At 30.4% G+C, this 14,549-nt stretch overlaps 1 long non-coding RNA gene across 2 annotated transcripts; it reads right to left on the bottom strand.

Annotated features, from left to right (window-relative positions):
• Positions 1-2,916: 2,916 nt before the first annotated feature.
• LOC147813501 (uncharacterized) lies at positions 2,917-13,942 on the bottom strand. 2 transcript variants are annotated; one of them, XR_015432480.1, is made up of 6 exons: positions 13,801-13,942; positions 11,258-11,272; positions 9,992-10,057; positions 5,952-5,984; positions 4,331-4,380; positions 2,917-3,015 (listed from the first exon to the last, which is right to left on the bottom strand). It is a non-coding gene; the product is annotated as an uncharacterized LOC147813501 (long non-coding RNA). The 2 variants fall into 2 exon arrangements; XR_015432481.1 differs by lacking the exon at positions 9,992-10,057 and having other exon boundaries at positions 13,801-13,940.
• Between the last annotated feature and the right edge of the window lie 607 nt (positions 13,943-14,549).

Here is a 14,549-nt window from a genome sequence, read left to right as displayed (position 1 = left end):
TATATCTTTCATTGCAAACGTAATATATTTTTGTTTATTAGTGACAGGTAACTTCAATGCATAATTAGTCTGTTTATATTCGTTTCTATGTGTTAGGTAAGAAATATCTAGTGGAGGCAATGAAATCTTAGTGAAAGAATCTTTGTAAAAGAATATAGAATGTGGCACGGAAAAGAATTGATACTTGAAGTTTTGGCTTACTCGAAATAGAATTGAAAGTACAGTTGGTATTTTAAACAAAGCAGCTTTTCTAGAATCAGTCTAGATCAAGATACCCACACTACGAGTACATCACTTGCAGGTATCCCATTTGGATATGTCTTCGGATTAGCCTCATTTCCCAGATCATCGCCAATAGCTCGTTGTGCAGCTCTCGGGCAACCTACATAATTTTTTTTGTTTCATTCTCGCCTACTGCGGATATTCTAATTTTGTTTTCACCCCATTTTTTCATTTTTGTTGACAACTTATCGTTTTATATTTAAATCCCTTTTGTTTTCTCTCATTCAAGTCCGGCAATGCTTGAGAATTCGAGTCCATTCTTGAGGGCATGAGACATGCCGTCTGTTATTTCCCCTCTTTATATTTTTTAAGCAAATTAACTTTTTTCAATCAAGTATTATTCCCTGTTTCTCTCATTTTATATTTGGACACTCAGGAAGATTCTTGGTCAGAGCACCAAAATTATGGTGTACCTGTTTTTAATTATATGTTTTTTAGTCACGTCATTTAACTTTAGTCATAACCTATAAAAACTTCGATGTAATATCTTTTCCAATTTGGAGCAGAAAAACTAAATATTTAATATTCGAATATTTAGTTTACAAGAAACGAATATTTAGCTTAGAGTTAATATCAAATCAAGAGTTCATATACACTTTAAGGAGTGTATTTATTTCGAAACACAAGTGACGAATCAAGCTCAAATTTATTTACACCATTCTCGATTCCCCAAAACGCTGATTTTGGTACACCTATGGAAACTATCAGGTACAAACAGTTGATTGTTTACAATCGAACATGAGAAGGTGTAAGCTTGTGGACGTCTTGAAGGCTCCTAAAAATCCAAACATTTAGAAGTCCACTGTTACAAAAAGCGAAAGGCATGCATGTTCTTAGTTGTGTAATAAATATATCTTAATCTGCTCTCCTAAAATAATAAATAGTTTAAATATTACCTGCCTGTATATCTTAAATATTCCGTTTTATTAAGCCTAATTTGAATTTATTTTAGCGTTCTCTGTCTGCTGTGTGTAAGTTTGATTTGAAAAATTTTTTTATTTAAGGTATTCGTAAGTGTATACATTCAAAATCGATATTTTTTACAGTTTTTTGTATTTTAAGTATCATTAATGTTTAGGTGTACAAAAATTCATATTCTCAATATAACTTTTTGTGTTACAGAATACCAAAAATGGCGGCAACTACTTTCCACCAAGAAAAGTGTAATAGAATACTCATGGTGTTTCACTTCACCATTTTTTGGTGCAACTCTAAATCTTTACAGTGTATATAACTCTCTAAATCTTTACACTCTACTTCCTCTAAATCTGTATGAAGCAAAGTGCTATTCTTTTGGCACATACATTCTAGTTGTCAGCTCAGTTTATTATAGCTATTTTCTTAAATCTTTATACATTTATTAGATATGGACAGTTCCTTAAAGGTGGGAGTATGAAACAAATTTAAACTGTAATTGTTATTGATGTTATATTTAATTCTCATCAAAAATTTGAAATTAATGTATAATTCAAATAATCGGAAAGTCCAGTAATAAGAAGTTTTCGATAATTGCTTTAAGGATACTTTGTACAACAGAAACGGCCAATTTTGGATAATCATAAGTAAACGTAATTAATGTAACACGAAAAAAGTTTTTTTAAATAGTGTCTAAGTGCTCAAAAAATTAATAACGGGGAAAAGTTTAAAGAGTTTCTTTACATAATGATAACCTTAGTGAATTACTTTAATACATAAATTATTAAACTGGTTGGAAATTTTTGACAACCCGAGATTATTAAATTCATAAAAAATAAGTAGAATGAATTGGATGGTCACTGTGATTCGAATTACTGAGGTCAATTCAGTAATTTTTTTTTTGCTTTTTAAGCCTACTCGTTCAAGAAAGCGGGGAAGGCCGCTGTTGAGATGGGCTGTTACGGTGGAGGCAGATTTTCTTTCTTTTTGGGAAAAGAATTGGAGAACAAAGATTAAATGGAAGTCATTATGGAGAAATCTTCAGAGGAAGGCATTGCCCCTCATTGGTCTGTCTGGCCAACTATGATGATGATGGAAATTTTTGGAGTAAGCAACTTGGTGTTTCGATGTATGTTTAGAAAGTAAGGTATGAAATAAAGCTATTATTTTGACAAAATATTTTAAAATGAGTATTTTGGGTTTATTTATCCTCCCTTAAAATAATTTTCATTACTTAAGAATTTTAGGTTTTCAAACAATATTTCTGTATTAAAATGGCAGAAAATTTTGGATGAAATATAAAATTTCCTAATTCATGTAACATGCTACACGCCGATAGTTTTTTCTCATGACTTTATTATTCATGATATTTTCATTTTCTGAAATTCTATAAAAAACAGCTATTATAGAGTTTTTTTTTTGTTTTTTTTCTTAAATTGAAAATTATGTAGTATAAGTAGTTAATAATTAGGATAACATAACAAGAATATTTCTATGTTAAAATAGAATTTAAGAAGAAATATTTGTCAATTATGTAAGAAGCGACGAACTACCCTTCTTAGACAAATCCCTAAATGGGCCGAGTCTCAGCTTTGTTTCTTATATACTTGTAAGCAAGTCTTAATGTCTTCTTAGGTTAATGTCTTCTTAGGTTAGGCATTCAGAAGTAATTAAATCACAATGTATTTTCACTTTATCCAAGTAAAATAACTACTAATATCAGAGCAAAATTTAGTTTATTAATATTAATCGAAATTCCAACAAAAATACATAATTTCCGCCAAATCTTCTCAGAGACATTGTAAAATGATGTCACTCCTAAAAGAAAAAAAAAGATTATTCACTTAAATTTATACCATATGCACAAATTAAACTGGTTCACAAATTGTCCTTTAAAGGTTGGTTTACTTTATCGAATATATTTCCAATTTGATTTGATTTTACATATTTTTAAACCCATTGCTCTTTTCCATACAAAATAACACAAAAGGCAGTAGAACTTTTTTTTCACAAGAAATTTACCTTTCTTATTCCGAAATTAAAACTAAAAATATGGCCTCGGGAGACACTTGAGTAAGTAACTTTTAAATAGTGAATTTTCAAGTTTAAGCTAATGATAAAAAAATTATTGTATTGATTATTATTCTACCATTTGATTTATAATTTGAATAATGAAATTTTAAACATCTAAAATTTTTAACACTCTAAGAATTAGAATATGCTTAATTTTTAGTTCATTTTTATAAATTGATATATACCTTCTGTAGAAAACAATCTAACAGCTAAAGTAAGTAACTCCGTATAGAGGGGTAACTGAAGTCAGGGTTCCAAATGAGCGAATTTGAGCTTTCTTAAAATATTTATTCATGACAATTTGTAATTTCACCGTCGTTAAATGATTGTTTTTCCGACTGCATATTTCTTCCCTTTTTCATATGGGTTTTCAATTTTTATATTTTTATATAATGATATTACGACTTTCGAGTTTGAGTTATCACTCTCTGACGTGTTCCCCTCGCAACGATTCAGTTGTAAATCCAACTCATTCTCCAATCGTTTTTTCAGCCATTTTCTCTTGCTTTCTCTAATTCGATGTTATTACCAGAAGCTTCCATTTCTATATAATTCCATCTAATTTAAAGAGTCACTTTTTAATCCACTCAATTCGCAATAATTTTATCTTAAATACATTTATCTTAAATACATCTTAAATACATTTATCCAAATAATTTCATCTTAAATACAATAATTTTATCTTAAATACAATTGTTTCCTTGCTATACCCACCTGTTTCCTTTTTTTCACATTCTGGTTTTTTTAAAATAATGATATGTCAAGCGAATTTTGTATTTTAGTAATCACTTTTTTGCACTCACGATTTGTGTCGATTCCATCGTAATTTCGCATTAATTTCTGACCATTTTTCGGCAGTTATTTTAGTTACTTTTAGTGTAAATCTTTATTAACTCTTTCGTTTGTGATATTTCGTAACTTTCATCCACTCTGAATATCGAGGTTCTAATACTTAACAAATAATTCAGTGAAAAATGATTGGTTCATGGTAGAGGACACCACACTGATCACTGAATCTAAACAAACTCAACAGCTCAATGCAAAAATAAAATAAAATTACCTATTGCACCACATTCTCTATGTGATTTACAAGATCTTCAACTTTTTGTTCTGAAAAAGAAGAAGGCAAAAATCTATTAATTGGTGTACTTTTGTTCAAATCAACGTGTTTAACACTTTTAAATCAGTATTATAAGGGCAAGTCTAGCATTCGAAGATACTTATATAAAATTCACATGGTTAATGAGTATTTTTATAACTAAAATGTACATTATAAAATTAATCATGAGGTCCAATAATTTCCTCTCCAAGCCTGCTTATACTGAAGAATTTTCTTCTTCTTTTTAATTATTTGAAGGAGAAGCAATGAAATAAACTTAATTAATATTTTCATTCTCGTATATAATAAAATTATTGTCTTTACAAGATTTTTAGGTGAAAATAGTAAAAAAAAATAATAAATATGATATGTAAATAAAATTGCATTGCAAGAAAAGTGTTTCTCGAAACTGGTTCTCAAATATGTGCCAAAATGTGCTCCGAAACAAACAATAGTCGCATTTGAAAACCCAAGTATTCAAAATTGAAACAGCGCATACATAGTTTTTAGCAAAATGCATATTCTCAAACGAGATAATTGTGTGAGGTAACAAGATTCTAGCCAAGGAATACAGGATTCTTCATAAAATGCTCTAACTACCATAGCTGTACACCCGAGACCAGTGAGTGTTATGAAGTTTTATATGGTGACAGCTGCACTGACATTTCATGAAGTACATTGCATTCATTTAAATTCGTATAAATAAATATAATCAAAATATAGCGAAAGTAGCCAAAAAATGAGATAAAAGTTACCGATCTCATGACTAAGCAATAGTTTGGGGGTCCTAAATCCAAATCTGATGGGAAAAAAAGGATTATTGAAAGAAAGTACGCTTTTGTGTTTTATTTCGTAACTTAAAGTATTGTATGCACTAACTATCAACCCTAAAATATGCTTATGCATATTTTAGGCCACTTCCTCGAATCAGTAAGATTAAGTTGTAGAATATGAAAATCTGATTATTGGATCAAATGTTATTCAGGGTGGTCTGTTTTTTTATCTTGCGCAATATGCTTTCTTTTTTCTACTATAAAGTCACATGTACTCATGCCACACTCATGCCACTACTCATGCCACATATGAATAAAGCAATAATTTACAAACAATCTTTAGCATATTTAGATATTGTACAAAATTAAAAAGGAAAAAAAGCTTAATTCCATCATATCTATTTTTTTGTACATAACAAGAATCTTGGGGTCGGTTTTAAAGCAAGGGGAATAAACGGCGTCATTATTGACAGAAGATTTGTCTTTTAAATTTAAAGGTCAAAAATACTTTAACGTCATATGTAAAATGAATTCCATAAATATAAATGAATAAATTAAATATATAAATAACTACTGGGAGTTTATTTTGTACGACTAGAATGATCCCTATAAAATGACTGCCTATAAGGTGACTTTCAGAATGATTGTTTGTACACAGTGTTACAGTTAACCAATGTTCTTTTACCATAAATTGATTTAAATATTCGAGTGATTGATTAAATTAATGTATCCAAGAGGCGTATACGAGGAGTACAAAAAACCATATGTACAATAAATAGATATACAATAAATAGAAGAGCTATACATACCAACTGTATCAGATATGCCACTAGACATCATCTCTGAAAAATGGATAAAAATCCAAATTTAAATGTAAAGATTTTAAGTAACATATTTGGAAGGATTAGTTTAAAGTACAAATTAAAATTAATCTTTATATTTTTAAAAAAAACCTGTAAAACGAATGAGTTGTCATTTATTATAGCTATTTTAAAGCACTCCTTGATCTGAAGCTCATTTGGAGAGTTACTGCAGCATCAAAAGCAAAAACTGCAATTTAATAAATTTACTGCTTTACCAAATTTGTCTAATATTTGAAAATCATTATTGTTTTAATTTTTACTATTTTAACTGTAAATTTATCTCAGTGGTAACACGTAACCTCAGTCAAATTTTAATCATCTCTATTTTTTCCATTCCCGTATTTTATCCTTCAAAAGAAAGTGTATTACTTTTATACCGAAGCGCGTAAAGCAAGCATAAACGCACGCATTTACTTAAAAAATGCATAGTTCATTAAGCAAAATTTTAACCTTTGAGATTTTGAACGTTTTATTTTTCAAAATTAATTTCTTCGAAAAGAATAACTCTCGTAATTTATATCTTTTACAATGTTTAAAAAAATGTTCAGGAAACATATTTCGAATTAAAAATATCTCCTATTGGTTATTAATGTAAAGCATTTATTCATGAGTAATATTGCTTTGTAATTAACCATTTGTCCAATAAATTTTTTAGTGATTTTGCTTATTAAAGATTTAAATCTTGAAAACTATTATCATAAATTATTTATTACAACTTGACTATATGTCACAAAAATAGTAATGAATAATAATAATAAAAGAAACTCATGCATCTTTATTAATAATTTAAACATTCCGCTTTAAAATACGTGCACAGCAATCATAAAAATAGATCAAATATTGAGGAGCTAAGCAAAATAATATTGATTGACACAAATAAATTTTTAAAAATTTTCTCAAAGCATTGTTTTTAAAAGAAGACTGTCAAACTTAAAATGATAATTGGTTTAGGAGGAAAACTCTGTGATTATCGGAAAAATTGGTTACAATTTAGCCGAGGTAACTAAGTCGTCATTCTTTTGAACGACTCTTTGCCGATTTTAGTGTTGAAACAAGTAATCTTCCCGCAAATTTAAAATTTGTATAAACTAATTGTCGGGGGGTGTGATTGAAGGAAGGGACATGAGATGTAGATCATCCGCTAACTGCTTGTGATAGATTTGGTATATCACCTTTCTAAATCACGCCGATGACTGGTACAACCTTTTTTTTTCAAAAGAAAAACACAGGTTTTCGTAGATAATATTTCATCCATCTTTTATTTTATTTTGGTTTTAAGAACATGTTCATTTCCAGTATACAGCTCACCAATGCACAAGAAACTGAATCCACCATGTGGAAGCTGGGCCCTCCCTGTGTACTCCAGGAAGTAGATAGTAATTTAATTTAAGTCATTGAAATAATAATTGTTTTCTTGTAGAATTACATGATGCATCAAACAAATAATTAGAAGATAAGGTAGCAGAAACTTATAACGGTAAATATCAAAGATTAAACTCTAGAGCTCACAGGGGGGGGGAAACAAAAATTATCCTGCTGCTAAAGAAGCAACGACTTACTCGAGATCCACGGGGAATACTGGTCTATCTCCAAAAGATAGCGTCCCCTCCTTAGCGGTTGCAAGAATCTCTAAAGGCGAGCTATGAGTCGAGCCCTAGAGATCCTGCAAAGGCAATGAAGAGGGCGCTCCTGTTGGAGACAGCCCAGTATGAAAAGTAAACATTGTGGTGATCCCATGATCACACCACAAATTCTCCCTTTGAATAGGAAAAAATTAATATCCTACTGCTAAAGAAGCAACGACTTACTCGAGATCCACGGGGAATACTGGTCTATCTCCAAAAGATAGCGTCCCCTCCTTAGCGGTTGCAAGAATCTCTAAAGACGAGCTATGAGTCGAGCCCTAGAGATCCTGCAAAGGCAATGAAGAGGGCGCTCCTGTTGGAGACAGCCCAGTATGAAAAGTAAACATTGTGGTGATCCCATGATCACGCCACACTAATTATGAACGAATTATTATGAACTATTAGTGGACTAATTATGAATTAATTATGAATGGTATATATGGATTTTGTATACAGGGCTATTGATGTGTTTAAATAAGTACTCAGTGTAAAATACTGACTTATTAGAAGTATAAAGTACTCAGTGTAAAATACTGACTTATTAGAAGTATAAAGTACTCAGTGTAAAATACTGACTTATTGGAAGTATAAAGTACTCAGTGTGAAATACTGACTTATTAGAAGGAAAACAAACGAATTTCAAGCCATAAGCATTCGGAAATAAGAACTTATTAGTACAGAAATATGAATCATTATTAGTACTAAAAATAATGCTAGACGGGATAAATTGACACATAAAATTTCTTTTCGAAACGAGAAGCTATTTTTAAAATCGGAAATCAAACTATTCTAATGGTCATAGAGCATAGCCTACGTAGACTGCTAAATTATTTTATTCGCGTTAATGCAAATCTAAACGTAAAACAATATCAAATTATTGACCAAACTCATTGAAAATTATTATATTATTCTTGTAAAGTATTGAGGTCACATTTTTTAATTGTACACTCTAACCGTTCTTTTCCTCAGTTATCTACCAACAAATATTCAAGATTTACCAATGAATATCACTATCTACCAATAAATATTTGAAAGCCCATACATTCCTAATTATATTATGGGTTTATTTTTCCTGGATTAGATTGGGAATATTGCTTTAATTTATGGTAAGCTCAATCCCGACACATAGTGCACCATTCTGCACCATTGGTAAGTAACTTTAAGAAGTAAGTAAAAGTAGCTTTATTATCCCTAGTTGTACGTTGAGGCAGTTTTACGGGTTGGACCTTGGTTATTTCCAACACGACAACACTAGTCGCGAGGTTCATCCTGGATACTTATTTCATATCTTATAACCGCTGTTGATTAGTCGATCCAATTTTGCTCCAACAATTACAAGGCAAATCCGTAGCCTTGTAATTTTGAACCAATCCAAAAGATAAGGAAGCTATAGGATCAGTACCCCCAGAAGTATGATTTGTTGTGCGAACATGGAGGACTTTGTGACTAGACAGATTTAGCGTGAAATCAGTCACCATTTACTACACGTGGAGTCTTCGCCGGCTGGGATTGAACCCACAACCTCTTGGACGTGTGCCCAACCAACCAGGCTATCCTGGCTCATGGATACTTATGATAAGAATGGGACAAATTAAAAGAACTTCCCAACAGTGAGCCTAGACTTACACCCATCAGTGAACTTCTGGAGTGACCTGAAATGCACGATGAAAGTGGTGCAACAGGCATCCAAAATCAGCGAAGTATTTTAGACGCCTTTTCAAATTAATGTGCAAGAAAATACTGCTAGTCGATAAACATGGACTTGGATAATTGATGACATACAAGGACATGTGTGAAGGAATGCAGACAAGGACTCGTGTAAAGGATGACATGCAAGGACTTAGAAAAAAAAGGTGTCTGGGGACTGCCTCACATGAAATTAATTTCTATACCAGCAATTGAATCTGATAAGTTCTATCACACTTAACTAAATGCCAATGATTTAACTCCATGCACATAAATCAAATATACTTCTTTTATAAACTTTTGAACGTAAAATTCAATTAACTGTAAACTAAATGCAATTTAGTGTGTATTAAATTGCTGGTTCTGTATTGAAAGAGAATAATTCACAGTTGATTCTCTACATTCCTTGATTAAACTAACTTTATTATCTCCAATAAGGGTGGTTTTTTATTTCTTGCACATCGCATATTAAGGGCGGTCCTTCTTGGGTAGTATATATAATTTATAAATCATTTTTGAAAGACATTTAAAATGAAATAAAAAGACGAGGAACAGAAATTGTGCAAATATAAGAGAATAGTTACGCAAATAATTTTTGACTTTCACCCACCTTCAATATTTGCAATTAATAAATAAGATTAAAAGTCTAAAAATAAATTTTACGAATAAAATTACCTTGCCCATACCTTGGAATGATATTAAAAGGGGATTTTAGAAGTTTTTCAACTGTGCCAATAGACCCTAATAATGAAATAAAATAAAAAATGTAAAAACTACATTTTTTAAGTTGACTAAAAAGGATGAAATACTTCGATTTTGCCACACTTAAAACGAAAAACGTAATCGAGATCGCTTTCAATAAATTAGGATATAGTTTTGGCTGGTAATTAAACAAAAAAAAAAAGATATTCATCCTATTCTTTCCATTTTAGGCGAAAAAAATAATTTTTTCTATTTGTCTTTTTAGTCCCATTAGAAAAAAGTAGCTTTTTCATTTTTTTGTTTGTTTCATTATTTATTCTTTTTAGTTTCATGACTGTTAGCTTGTTTAAGGGGAAATGAAAGTTTACAAAAAATTGCATTATTCCTGCTGTTTTCATTTTAGTTGTGACAAATGTTTTTTTTAGCCCATTAATTTTTATCCTTTTTAGCCCATTTTAAAAAAAGTTGTTTTTAAAATTTTTATTTTATTCTATTGCTTTCTTTTTCCGTCTTATGTCTGTAAATTTGTATAATCTAAAACGTAGTTCGTTAAAAATATCAATTTTATGATTATAATTTTATTTCATTTAATAAATTCGGTGCGATTTTTGTTAAATTGGGCAAGTGATACATAAATGATGTATTTTGCCATCAATAGTTAAGAGTCGTTTTTAGTTTTTCCTTAGACATAAGACCATCAAGAAAAGACTGTTTGGACTATAGTGCTGTAGATGGTCAGAATGTTGTTCAAACTTAATATGTATATAACAAATCATAAAAATAAAAATAAAATGTAATTTGACTAAAAAAATCTCCATATGCTTGAAATTTGCCGATATCTTTTTGATTTATTAGTATTTGTAGGTAAAGAGGGATCATTTATATTTTTCAAAGGATTTATAGTTCAAATTTAAAAATTTTCTACTCCTTTATTTTTTTTGGTTGCGAAAAGAAAACGCCGGAACTTCTGCGCAAACATGAAGCGATTCACATGCTTGGTATGTGTATGTGATTGAGTTTTCTGCTCTTGAATTTGTTTTATTTTTAAATTCCATTTATCCATACTTTAATAAGTATTTATTATACATTTGCTTTTAGATCTCAAAAAGGAAAGAAAAAGTGTAAAATTATAGTTCCTGTATATTTTCTATAAATATACGCATTTCATTTCCTTGAGTTATTATCTTGTGAAAATGTTAAGTACAGCAATTTATATGTATAAAGCAAAAAATAACATACCCATGGCAGATGCAACTAAAAAATACCAAAAGCAAATTAATTCATTTCCATTAAGAAAATTATTTAAAATTTATTACATATGGAATAAATTTCTATGGCTATTTCTAAATAAATATAGCATTAGATAATTATATTATTAATATATTTATATATATATATATATATATATATATATTATATTAGAATTATATATTGCTTATAAATAACAGAACTGGCTAATGTATCGAGTAAAAGAAGATGAAAAAATAGATCAGATGGGAAAAAAGGGAACATGAAAATCTAGTTGAACAAGAGGCATATTTTTCCCAAAATGAATCTTCTATCAAAACTTTCCCACTACTCTCTTCCCGTCCTCTTCTTCACTATTCTTCTCTTTGTTCGCGTGGACAAGAACAATTTTTTTTCTGGATCGGCCACTCTAAACCGTGTGTAATTTGGGGAGAACTAGGTTTCCATTTTATTGATTAGTAAATACTTAGCGATCCTCAAAGTGCTTGCGAAACATATGTTAGAAACGAAGTTGAATATGATAAACTACGAAACGAAAGCTCGAGGCAAATTCGTACCTCTTAATATTTGCTCCAAATTTGCGTTTCTTGGCAAATATTTTTGGCATCGTCAGTTTTTTTAAGCAATAGACAGTACCCCATAAAAAAGTCGCATAATGCAACAAAACATGCTCGTAAGTGTCGCGAAAATTAACTTAACATCTTTAATACCGTTAATAGAATAAACAACTAAACCTCAAAGTACGGCAAAAATAGAACCATGAAGGGCAAAAGAGAGGATTGCAATCTTAAAAAAATGCATCTCCGGGGAAATCATGTGCAACTCAAATTTTGGTACTTGTATGTAATCTGGGGAGGACGTGTAATGCGTATCGAGAGATTAATTCTCAATTGAATCTATGAGCTGTTTGAAAGAAAAATGCTTCAATTTTCATTTTCCCAGAAAATGATTTTCAAAATAATGAAAATATACATTTTTACATAATTAAAACTCTAGAAAACTTAAATATATATTTGGCCACCATAAATATTCCTTAAGAACATAAGGCAACAATCCCCGATCTAAACTGCCCAAGAAACCTCTCCTCCACAATAGCTAGGCTATGTACTAGACATTTCAAAGGTATGAAGATCTCTCCCACCAATATAAAATCCTATCCCATCTGCAAGTACTGTCCTCATTTGCAACTAACTCCAGACCATGTTCTTGACCTGCCAGGCCATTATCGGCTCCCTTTTTCAACTAGGAGCAACCCCCCCCCCTCATCGAAATTCTCCACGGCATCGGGCTCCAGAACTTGCAGATCTTGTTATCAAGACTTTTGGAGGACTTTAATCTTTGCACTAGCACTGCATGCATAGACACGACATTTTCATTGAAGTGTTATTTTTAACTTACACGTTTTAAATTAATAGGCTTGTTACTTGCTCGTTTAGTAACTTCAAATATAGTTCTTTTTTCGCAGGAAAGCGTTACTCTCTTATAATAATGTTACTTTTACCTGTTCGTATTAGTAAACTGTTTACTCGTTATTCAGAAGGAGTAAACAGATCTGTACTTCGAAATGGAAATGTTCTTTTAGTCAAGATTTCATTTTTCAGATTGGACCTTGGTCATTCCAATGCTAAATAGTGCAACATTGTATTGCGAGCGTAATCAGTTTCAAAAGTGGGATTCTGTGAGGATGATCCTTTAGGTTTGTCACTTCATGTTTCAGAATTACACCACTTACCTCAGTCATAGGAACACGCTTTACAGTTGAACTATAAAATATGAGCATAATCAATTTTAAAAACGCGTTTCGACGTGAATGATCCTTCATATACAAGTCATTTCATGTTCCAGAATTAAGCCATTACATTCGATCATTGCGATGTTTTGCTGTGAACATATGTAATCAGTTCTTAACACCACAAACTGAAATCGTCATTCTTAATTAATGAAAATTTTGTCATTCTAATAAGTCCAATTTTGCCACATTTCAGGAAAATAATTTTTGCTGACATTCTAGGTAGTTTGTGTTTACAAAAATCCAAATAAAATTCTCTACGTGCTGCCTCTTCAATGTTTTTGCTCCTTGACTTAAGGATGCTAACGACGGTAACCGACTTGAAATTAAAATAATTCCTGGATTATACATCGTGTTGACGAATTTTTTTTCGATGAATCTAATCCAGATTTGAGAGAGAAAAAAACGTGTAATGGTATTGTGACGGTAACGGGATTCTGAACCATGATCTATCAAACTCTATATTGCTGTGTTTATTGCTACGATTGCAATGATCAGCTAACCAGTCAGCGTGTTGGGAGCTAGGTAAAACATGCATTGTCTCGATGTTGCAAAATATACATGCACACGAGCTTGATTGCGAACAAGATAAAATACATTTTGTCACAATTCATTATCAGCAATTCGTATTTTAAGCATACCGAATGAAATATAAATATTCAAGCTGAAGTGTGTCTGGTCAGACTATTTACGGGTTTAAGTTACGAAAAATAAAATGAAAATAAATATATTAAAGTGTTCTTACCTGAAATTGCAAATGCAGCAATGAGAACGAATAAATACACCATCAATATTTGTTGATTCATTTTGGTAGTTTTGGTTTTGAGTAAATCGAAGACGAAGAAAATAGCAACTGAAAACATTGATCTTCTGCTTTTATACAAGTGTTATCTAGGTTGATCTTTTTTTCTAAATAATATAAATTGATTAAATATTGATACAACTATCCATTACTACGAATATTTATTACTTCTATGTCTATGTGATGCAATCTTGGTAATTTAAAAGGAAAAAAAATGTGATTTTTCTCAAAATTTGAATTATTAAAGTCTTTGTCGATTAGTTTAAAGAATTAAAATTTTTAATGAATTTGTTTTGCAGTTTAATCTTACATTTATGGTATATTTATTATTTAAATGTCGGCAAGTTATTTTTTTAAAAAAGGGAATTTTAGACAAATTATATAAATAATTGCTTTTAGCACTTAAACCTGCTGTTAAACACTTATCAGATAATTTGATATTTTATTTCTTCAGGTGTATTTGTTTTTGCTTGGATTCGTCTTTTATGATGTCATCTTCTAAACTAAAATAGGTATAGTTTATTACTGTGTGTAAAACTTATTTTATTATTGCACCAATGAAATTTCTTAGCTCATTGCAACTTTTTTATTTCTTGGAAAAAAATAGTTTTCAGCAGTCTTAAAGATATATATATAAATACGTGCATAATTTAAATTATTTATTTATTAAATTTATTTATTTTTGAGCAAAG

The sequence above is a fragment of the Parasteatoda tepidariorum genome, chromosome 3, assembly GCF_982258835.1.
Source record: "Parasteatoda tepidariorum strain Cologne lab strain chromosome 3, Ptep-v5.0, whole genome shotgun sequence".
In the NCBI taxonomy this organism is placed as follows: domain Eukaryota; kingdom Metazoa; phylum Arthropoda; class Arachnida; order Araneae; family Theridiidae; genus Parasteatoda; species Parasteatoda tepidariorum.
The sequence above is the reverse complement of the archived record's forward strand: the minus strand, read 5'-3'. Positions and strand labels throughout refer to the sequence as shown.